We start from the raw sequence: 9,101 nt of genomic DNA, 5'->3' as shown, positions 1-9,101 counted from the left end.
TTTCCAATTAAAGTGGGTTTTCCCCAATAACGCATAAGAAGACGTGCCAAAAATAGCCAAGGTTTTCAAATGACAACCAAATTCTATCGCAAGTGCAATGCGGAAATCATAGTCTAGCTCAATATCCCAATCGCGGACATGCTAAACAAAGTATTGGCATTTGGAGGTGCTCAGTAGACTATTATACATTATATGGTCACCACTTATGGTCATGATTGAAAAGTTAGACTATATGGATACTATGTGTCAGCTTAGGATTCTTTGAGGTGAAGCCAATATTTGGTCGTTATTAAAACAGGATGAACCTAATATGGAGAAAAAAGAGATGTTATTAATCAAAGAGAGAATACACCTTAGTTGATTGACAAAATGTTTGCATAGTCATGATAGCAAACTCCTCACTCAGAGACCCGATGCCTCCATCATTAATTTTCTTTAGTGAAGATTTCAATATGGTGTAAGGATAAGTTGGAATATGTATGTCATTGATCCCCTGCTTTGGTTTTGGCGATGCATCTATGCATGACCATTTAGTGTTCAACTTAGTTTCAGATTTTTGACCTTGCTATGGTTTTGAAAAGGCTCTTACATAGTATAGGGAGATTGTTCCACATTTGGGACTAGCTAGACCAACATCCTTTGCTCCAATTATTGATATTGTGATGGGTATTGTGGAGAAGAGTGGTGGATAATATCATGTCCTTGTCATTGTTACTGATGGGCAGGTGATCAAGAGTAGTGATACAAAAAGTGGACCTTTCAGCCCACAAGAACAAAAAAAATCGATGCTATAGTTATGACAAGTAAATTTCCTTTATCAATAATGTTAGTTGGAGTTGGAGATGGACCATGGGAAGCAATGCAACAATTTGATGATAATATCCCTAGTCGAGTATTTGATAATCTTCAGTTTGCCAACTTCAAAAATATTATGTCAAAGAATATGTCTACATCTGAGAAAGAGGCAACATTTGCACTAGCTACACTTATGGAGATTCCATTTCAACACAAGGTAACACAAGAGCTTTAGCTTTTGGGTCCTCCAATGGGTAAAGCTCCAAAAGTATTTCCATTACTACCTCTCTTGCCAGTAATTCAACATGATATAATTGCCAGCCAAATGTATTCTCACCCCACTAATTTTTAGTTTCAAGCTCCTCAAGGCACTTTGCATGGACCTAAACAATATATTTCGGGAGTTTCCTATTTTACTGTTTATGTTAGAATTTTCCACTTGTCCAAAGATATGTTTATGCATTTTAACATAATAGACAAACCTTGGTCTATAACTAAAAGGTTTTAAAAAGAATTAAGGTCCATGAGAGAAAAAGAAAGGAAGATTTCAAGAATCAGTTATACAGGTAACTGAAATAATACATGGGGAGGAGAGTGTTAAATAGGGGTAGGAAGGAAAGAATGGGGGTTTCCAATTTTTCAAAACAAAAATTCCAATTTTTCCGAGGAGAAAAGAGTAGACTGTAAGCTATGAAAGGGCAGAGTTTTTGTCATTTTTTTGAGCTTTGTGTTAGAAAAAAGGGAGAAATCTTGATTTTAGCATAATGTAAGGGTGGAATTTCTTCTTTTATAGGTAGTGATTTTGATGCATGTGTGTAATAAGGTCTATGTAATCTTTTACACTTTAGAGAAGGGAGATTGGAAGATAATTGCACATCAAAACTTTGAGTTTGGTCAGTTTTCTTTCCACTGATCATGATATTTGTATAGCTTTTATTTTTCTCTAAAATGTATTTTAATGTCATTGTTTTATGATTATTTTATCATTTCAAGATATCTTTAAAGCTCTAATTCTTCACTTTCTCAAGAAGATGGAAGATTTACTCCTTTGTTTTCGTTCTTTCTGTTATGTAAAATCTGGATAAATGGACTTTGTGTCATTTATTTTCTTTTAGCTTGATGTATACTATGGTATGTACAAGGCTAGATATTTCACATGCAGTGGGAGTTATTAGCAAGTATATGACTCATCTAGGAATTGGGCATTGAAATGCACTCAAATGGACTCTTAGATATTTGAGAGGAACATCTAGTAAGTGTTTACACTTTCGGGGCTCTACTACTAATTTACAGGGATATGTTAACTCAAATTTGGTAGGGGATCTATTGATATTGAATGGAGTACTACATGTTATGTATTTATTGTTGGTGGGGTAGCTGTGAGCTCGGTTTCTCGATTGCAAAAGGTTAATGCTTTATCCACAACAAAGGCAGAGTATTTTGTTGCTACAAAGGCAACCAAGGAGATGATATGGCTTCATCTCTTCCTGGAATAATTGGGAGAGCCTCAAAAGGATAATTATTTGTTTATAGATGGTCAGAGTGTCATTCATCTTGCAAAGAATTCTGCTCTACATTCAAAGACAAAACACATATAGTTGCGGTACCATTTCATTCAGTTAGTTTTGTATGATGGATAGTTAAAGTTGGAAAAGATACATATAGATGAAAATCTAGCAGATATGTTTACAAAGTTAGTGACAAGGGAGAAGTTGAACTCCTCTTTAGCTTCGATTGGTCTTCTAGATTAAACAGAATAAATGAACAGCAGATTCCAAGGTGGTTTGATCTAGTGGGAGCCCCATGCAATAGCAGTATTGCTATATGACCAGTCTCCAAGTGGGAGATTGTTGTCTAGTGTGGCACCTGATCAGTCCCCAAGTGGGAGATTGTTAGTTTGTGGTGACTAATCAGGGAAGTATTGTACATACTTCATAATTCTTTATTTTTGGGCCTTATTTTATCGAGGCCTATTTTATCAGTAATTTTGGGTTGACATATTATAATTTACTATAACCCTAAAGCAAGAAAATACTTGTATAAAAGGGCTTAGGGTTAGGGATTTTTCCATAAGGTGTGATGCAAAAATTGCTTCGTGTAGCGGTATTGAGTTGTAAGGGATTACAAATTGTAATCAAGTTGTAAACATTGGATCGTAATAATATTGGACTTGTTGTCTGGTGGATGTAGCCCAAGGTTTTAGTGAACCATTATAATCTTGGTGTCTTGTGTTCCCTTCTATGTGATCTATTATTTTCTAATATTGTTTATATTTGTATGTAATTGTTATTTCTGTCTGAGGTTAATCCTAAAAAGTACCTAATGAGTAGTTTTCAATGATTGGATTGTATCTCCTAACAAAGATAGAATCAAGATATGTGAAGTTATACAGTGATAGAAGAAAATTTGTTGATGACATCAGTGAGTGCACAGGGTTTGGAGTCATACGTGTGAGAAGTTGTAAAGACCATAAGCCGATAATATTGTGTGATTGAAAAATAATTAATTATCTTAATGTGATCCTATTATATTTAATCAGGAAAGCCTCAAGTCCAACTCAAGGAATTTTTTTGAGGACATGGTATAAAGAAAAGATGTTTTCCTTGTTTGAGAAGTGTGTAGCAAGTGTAAATTGTGATTAGAGAAGTGTGAACAAGATAAGAGTATTTGGTAAATGCAATTAAGTGTTCCAAGGGATTATTGGATGTGAAGTTGGTGATTTGGTATTGAGATCAGAAGGAGCACAAGTCCAATTGATGGGACAAAGGAAGAGGAGACAAAGTATAGTTCAATTTTATTATTCTGCAAGGAATAATACAGAGATCATTTGGACAGTGGATTTATCGGTCTTGCCCCTAAAGCTATTTGGAAAGTGATTCCATCTACCTTCTATAACTCCTCATAGGGTTGGCACAACTCCTAACAGGGTTGGAATCACCTAACAGTGATTCAAAGTCTCCTAATAGGGACTAATATGTACTGAATGTTTTTATTTGACTCTTAATAGCATCCATTGTCTAACAAGAAATATTTATATTAGTACATCATCTTGTGGGTACCATCCCCACTATGGTTTTCCCTCTGATCAAGGGTTTCCCTAGTTAACATATATGGTGTTATTGTGTATGAGTATCTTGTTATGGTTGTTGATATGGCTAAGGTTTAATAAGGTTGATAATTATCATAATAGTTGGATAATTGATTCACCCTGCCCCCCTCTATGTTATATTGGTGGACTTTATATTCTAACAAATTCATAAAGAAATAATTGAAAGAGAAACATAGTTATAAATTATTTATGAAAGCTATCTTGAGGATACAAGGGTCGAGCAAAAAAATAGGTGCCAATGTCCTACAAATGGTTCAAACTCTTGAAGAAGACAATTCCCAACACATGTTTTAGATCAAAACACTCAATGTTCACCTAAATGACCTCAAGATGAAGTTGAAGTGGACTATGGATTTATCTAAACTATGATCTTGTAACAAAGAGAAAATTACTTGGTGGTTTTCAAGAATCGGCAAATGACATCCAAAATAAAATTAATATATTACAAAGTGAGCTAAATGTGTTCAAGAAGAGGGTTTACAACCTAAAAAAGAGAAGTATTGATACCAACATCAACAACATATCAATAGACCAACATTTGAATAAATAATAGAAATGTGCAAAATAAAGCAATAGTGATAAATTAAATGATTAGTTACAATTATGATAGTCATCAACAGAGTATCATAAAGTTGTGATAATTTATAAAAGAATATGGGTACCTAAAATGAATGAGTTCCATGAAGTATGAATGTGAAATGCATAGTTGGATATCAAAATATACAGGAAAGTAAATACCTGCTACTATAAATGTAATTATCAAATGCAATGTTATAGTCAAATAATAATAATAAATCCATTTTTTAGGAAATAGAGTGTGAATGGTTTGTCATATGATCCATTATTTTCGTGTCACCTAAGAACTGAGAGGGGTTTATTTTAAAGGTTTAGAACAATTTCTATATAACATATTTAAAGAAATAACATAGAACATACCGTAAAATGTTGTGTGTGAATATCTATGATGCCGATATATATTTTTTGTCACCGTTTACACAACTGAAAGATACAACCAATATATGTTAAATTCTCCAACATTTTTGAAGAAGGCAATATATTTTAAATTATCCAATAGTATTGAAGAAAGTATTTACATGGCCAATTTCATTCTTAAAGGATACCATAATAAAAGAAGAGAGATAATGGAATGGAAAGGGTTGTGGGTTGCTAATACCCTCATGGATGTTTTGATTGTGACAAAGAAACAAAGGACTTTTGTGCTCAAAAACCCTTATGAGAAGTTTAAAGGAAAAAATAAAATAATAATTCCATTTGAGCCATGAAAGAGATATTGAAGCATCTACAAACAAAAAATGCAAGAAAAGATGGATGTTCTTCAACAACAAGAAGGTCCAAATGTAAGGGTTTTGTGATAAGAATTTGTTGCTGACACAAGGTAGGTAGGCAAAAGGAATCAATTCCAAACTCCTAACACCTTGCCAAGGGGTTTACTATTTGATTAGACAACTAGTATGATAAAATATACTTTCAAAACATTCAACATACTTGGCTATGAGGTTGTCCAGGTTGTGGCTAGTACAAAGAAGTTATAATGAAAGAGCTAGAATCTCATCTTCCATATATTCTCTTCTACCTTATATCTCCAAATTCTTACTTCATTGCTCTGTGATGTTTCTGAGGTGTTAGAATTTTGGACCTAGTTCATTTTCCCTACATACCTTGCGTCAGTCACATTCATGATGGGTTCAAGAAAGCATTTTTTCATACAAATTTATTGAACAACAAATAGGAAGTAAGTCAAGATGTGAAAAGAAATGCAAAAATGTCTGAGTGGGGGTATAAACAAGAAAAAAATATTCATATTAACATTATAGAATAGAATAATCAACCATTCGAAGTACCTATTGAAAGAGCCAAAATTTTATTAGATAAAATGCAAATTGTGAACCCTCAAATTTCCTAAGGAACCTAAGAAGAATGACGCCATTGATAGCTACAAGAATCGTAAGCTCGAATTCAATAGAAGCCAATATTCCAAAATACAAGTGTTTTCATTTTAAAAATGAAAGAGTTAGCTAACATTTGTAATCTGCAAATGTCTTTGCGTAATGACTAGAAAATGAAGACTTGATCCCAATTTTGAAAAGACTTCACTAGTTCTACATCCATGGAAGCTAGACAGGGTTTGAAAACCCTCAACTTTCTCTTGTCTAAGGTTGCAGATAAAAAAATGCTAAGTATTTTAGGGTTATCTGGTTGTAAAATGCCCTTAACTATTTTGAAGAAAATTTCAAATCTGATATCCTAGCTAATTTGGTGAGGTTTTTTCCATCTTCTTTGTTTTATTATTCTTTCTTTTGATAATATAATGATATATTTCAAATGACATTGCTATATTATCAAGTAAAGAATAATAAATCATTTTTTTTTTTTCCATTGCAAGCATACATTGCAGTGAACAATGATTAATTGATGAATTATTATAAATCAATTAATATTTGCTAAACTTTATTAAAGTGAACACAATAATAATTTTTTTCTAAAGAAGATAACGGTGTCTTCATGAATTCAAAGACTTCTTCCTAGATGTTTAATTAGTTTGTTTAGAGCTAGAAGAGAATATAGGGTGGTTGGATTTGACTTTTTACTAGATTATAGAGGATATTAATGAGCAGGTCAAGCATTTTTCGGGTGGTTTTTAGTGAGGCATAGATGTCTTAATGAATGGGGGAGACTTTTCCATGTATTTGGCTTCATTTTAGAGAGTGGAGTGTCCTATTTTGGGAGCCACTTTCTTTCATTTGACCCCAGGAGGTTATGGGTAGTTTGTACTAATGAGTATTCCAATTGATTTGGCATTGAGTTCTTCTTCATGTATGCAGATTTCTTGAAGGTTGCATTTTGCAAAGTTTTCTTGAGTTGTTTTCTCATCATGTAGTTGTAACTCAATATTGGATATGTTGAGAGTAGTATCTTGTGATTTTGAATAAAAGTTTAGAGTTTTCGAAAGTCTAATTGGTGTTCAATGTATTGTATGCTTTTTTTATGATTTGATGTAATATTTTTTGTGAGTCATGTTTGTTTGAATCCTATAAGTTTATGTCTCATAGTCATGTATTTAAGTGAACAGTCTTTATATCTTGTATAATTCATAGTTTGTGAGGTTGATTAAGTTTGGTTGATTGTGAAAGCTTCCTTTTTCATATCATCTTGTACAAGGGCAATCTTCCTTTCAATTACTTATTTATATGTAAGTTATGCATGCACCCATTTGTGTCAGTTAGCCACTAGAATTTTATCAAGATTTCATTGTGTACAAGGTTCTATCATATTTATATCAGTTTAGTGTATAACCTAGTAATTAATTTTATTTGAAGCATAAAATTTTATTTTTTCATTTTTTCCCTTTCCCTTAAACTTTTTTCAATTAGTTTCAATCTTAGGACATGATCATCTAATAGGAACCGACCTAGAAACCAAAGGTTCATTTCAGTTTTGCATGTCCCACATATGATGAAGTGACTCCCATGTTATGCCAGGATTTTTGAATTTTTTATAGTTTAGTTAAGGTAGCAGTTTTGGTGCATAATAGGTACTTGTTGTAGACACTCAAAAATGGTTTGCACCTATCTTTCATCACCTTTTTTTCACTAGTATGTCTTGTTTTCTCAATTCACTAACTTCAATCTTTTAGCCAACTTAATCATCATTTAGACTTATTCCACAACTTCTCTAAACCTTTTTTAACATGTTTTTCATCATCTTCAACCCTTTTGAATCAAATTCATATCATTTTATAACCATTTCAATATCATCAAAATCGCTTGCAATCAACCCTAAACCAATCCAAAACAACTTCAATTGATTTGAAACATATCAAACCAAAGCTTGAGCATCATTGTCCAATCTTGGGAATCATTGATTCCCTTAGTGCCTAGTTGAACCTTATCAAACCTTGATCAACCCTTATCAACCATCACCAATTCAACCTATTTGCATTGATCTTTACCATTTTTTATTCCCTAATTGCCTTGTCAGCCTATCATGTCATCTTGTATCATCAATTTGATCATTGACATTGCCGAGTCCCTTATTGTCTAATCATGTCCTCGTGCATTTGATTTAATAGCATTGATCACACCCCTTTATGTTATTCTAATCAATCTTATCAAGAAATTTTGATTAATTCTATGGAATATACAGTGTATGTTAATGTCATATGTCATTAATCCTTGTCATGTATCCTTGAAAAGTTATCAATTTGTAACAATCAACTTGGCATCGTTTATTCCATCAATTCAATCATGACTTAGATCTTTCCAATATCATTGCATTTGATCATAAATTTCATTGCAATTCTTTGAATAGAGTTATCCTTGCATTTATGTCATCATTTGGCCAATCAATTTACTAATTTTTCCCTATAGAATAAATAACCCATGGTTTATTCCTATGTCTCTATTCATTTCATCTTATTAATTTCTCCCTTTTACTAACTATTCCCAATGAATTAATATTTATTAATTAATTATTCTATTTTCCATGAATTTGGGAATTTTCTATTTCCTAATTCTAATTTCTATGTTTGATGGAATTATGAGTTTTTGAATTTAAATATTCAACTCTCACATTTTCCCCCTAATTTTTCTTCCACCTCCTATTTTCTAGCTTCCACTTTTACACTTTTCATTCCTTTTCTTACACCTTCCCTTTTATTTTCCACTTCTTCAACTAAATGTGCTTACATCTTTCTATCCACATCTCTTACAGTTTGTCATAATGTGTCATTTTGTCACATCTCACCTTTTGACACTCCTAGTTTTCTTGCTTATGTGGAAACCTCATCAACTTTGGCTTGGTAAACTTTGATTTGAACATATATTAAAGAAAAAACTAAACTTAATAATCCTAATCTTGTGGTTAATAAAAGTATGTGATGCATTAAATATAAATGAATTAAATGGTTAATTTAATGCATAGATGTATGTTTCCTGATGAATTTGACATTTCATTACAAATCATGATTATGTTAATGATGTTTCATGAGTATTTTAATGATGGTGTGTATGTTATCTCATTATATGAACGTGGAAGTGAGTGGCTTATCAATTTCTGCTTATGTTACACTTTAAATGTGATTATTGTCTCATGTTCATTGTTGTGAGTGTTTGAGTGGTTGTAGGTTTGACAAGGTGGGGGTGTGGTTGAGGTTAAAATGGTTAGCTTCTCAAAAGGG

At 32.5% G+C, this 9,101-nt stretch overlaps 1 pseudogene; it reads left to right on the top strand.

The window, feature by feature from the left end:
* Positions 1 to 479: 479 nt before the first annotated feature.
* On the top strand, positions 480 to 1,147 carry LOC149553033 (E3 ubiquitin-protein ligase RGLG2 pseudogene; annotated as a pseudogene).
* The last annotated feature ends 7,954 nt before the right edge of the window (positions 1,148 to 9,101 follow it).

Source organism: Cupressus sempervirens, chromosome 6 (assembly GCF_028749045.1).
Source record: "Cupressus sempervirens isolate cs-2001-9-10 chromosome 6, ASM2874904v1, whole genome shotgun sequence".
Taxonomy (NCBI): domain Eukaryota; kingdom Viridiplantae; phylum Streptophyta; class Pinopsida; order Cupressales; family Cupressaceae; genus Cupressus; species Cupressus sempervirens.
The sequence above is the reverse complement of the archived record's forward strand: the minus strand, read 5'-3'. Positions and strand labels throughout refer to the sequence as shown.